Consider the following 1,351-nt stretch of genomic DNA (forward strand, 5'->3'; position numbering starts at 1 on the left):
ATTATGTAATAATACATCAATATTGTCTACCTTGATTAGCACACCGGGTGAAATGCTTAGCGGTATTTCCTGTCTTTACTTTCTGATATCAAATTCCGCTGAGGTCGACTTTCATCCTTTCGGGGTCGATAAATTAAGTACCAGTTGCGTACTGGGGTCGATCTAATCTACTCGACCTTCCCCAAAAATTTCGGGTCTTGTGCCTAGAGTAGAAAAGAATATTGCTTACCTGCAACAGGTGCTTAACTCCATTTAAGTATCACGTTTAGTCTTTTCTTCCATTACTCTGTGCATTTTTTCTTCTTCCTTCACATTGATCCTGTTGTCACCGGGGCATGCTATGACGATTATCATACATATTCTTTCTCTTTTAAAACACCACAACAATGCCGGGTTTCCCACGACTGGTCAGATGATCGCACTGGATCATTATATCTCACAGGATTTTGCAGTTCTCATTTTCAGTGACGGCTGGGTTTGCTCATACCATGTCTTTGTTCTTCGTAGGTCGTGATTCTAACAGAGCACCCAATGGATCATTCCAGCCACATTGTTAATTGACCGAAAATACTACGATAGCATAAGAAACAAATCCCCAACTCCCCAAACCTCACAAACTTCTCTTTGGATCCCTATTACACTGAGAAATTGTTGGACTTATGCGGCATGAAGTACTGCATCTAAATATTGCTACAGCATGTTGGGAAGGGGTCAAATGGAAAGTATAGAAGAATATGCTCCCAGGCTTCGAATGCTCGGTTTTCCATGCTCTCCTGAAAAGTCTCACATATGCTAAATAACAGTGTCTACAATAAGGAGAAGAAGCAACAAAATTAATTCAACAACGATGATAGCAAACTCATCGGTTAGCTGTGGAGTTTTGTATCTAAAGCATTTTAGTCAAAGCATTGTGAACTTACAAATGTTATTCTTGTATTGTTCCTTCGAATGCAGTTCATGGATGGGAAAAAAGAACAATTTACTAAAGCGGAAGAGCTGATATGCAGACCAAAAATCCATCATATCAATACGCCATCGCTCTGTTATGAGAATCGTTCTCAATCAAGCATTTCACAATGAGACCTACTAACAAACACATCAGCAATTTATAGAGAAATTCATATTAAGGAAAGCAATAATTGCGAAAAATCAATGATTTCTCTCTCTATATGTGTGTATACGTGTTTTTCAGTGTGACGTGTGTGTGCATGCATGTGGGTGCATGTGTTTGTATGTTTGTGAGTGCCCGTATATATATGTATATATATATATATGTGTGTGGGTGTGTGTGTGTGTGTATACATAATACCTACGTTTATATATATATATATATATATATATATATATATAT

This window comes from Octopus bimaculoides, chromosome 6 (genome assembly GCF_001194135.2).
Source record: "Octopus bimaculoides isolate UCB-OBI-ISO-001 chromosome 6, ASM119413v2, whole genome shotgun sequence".
NCBI lineage: Eukaryota > Metazoa > Mollusca > Cephalopoda > Octopoda > Octopodidae > Octopus > Octopus bimaculoides.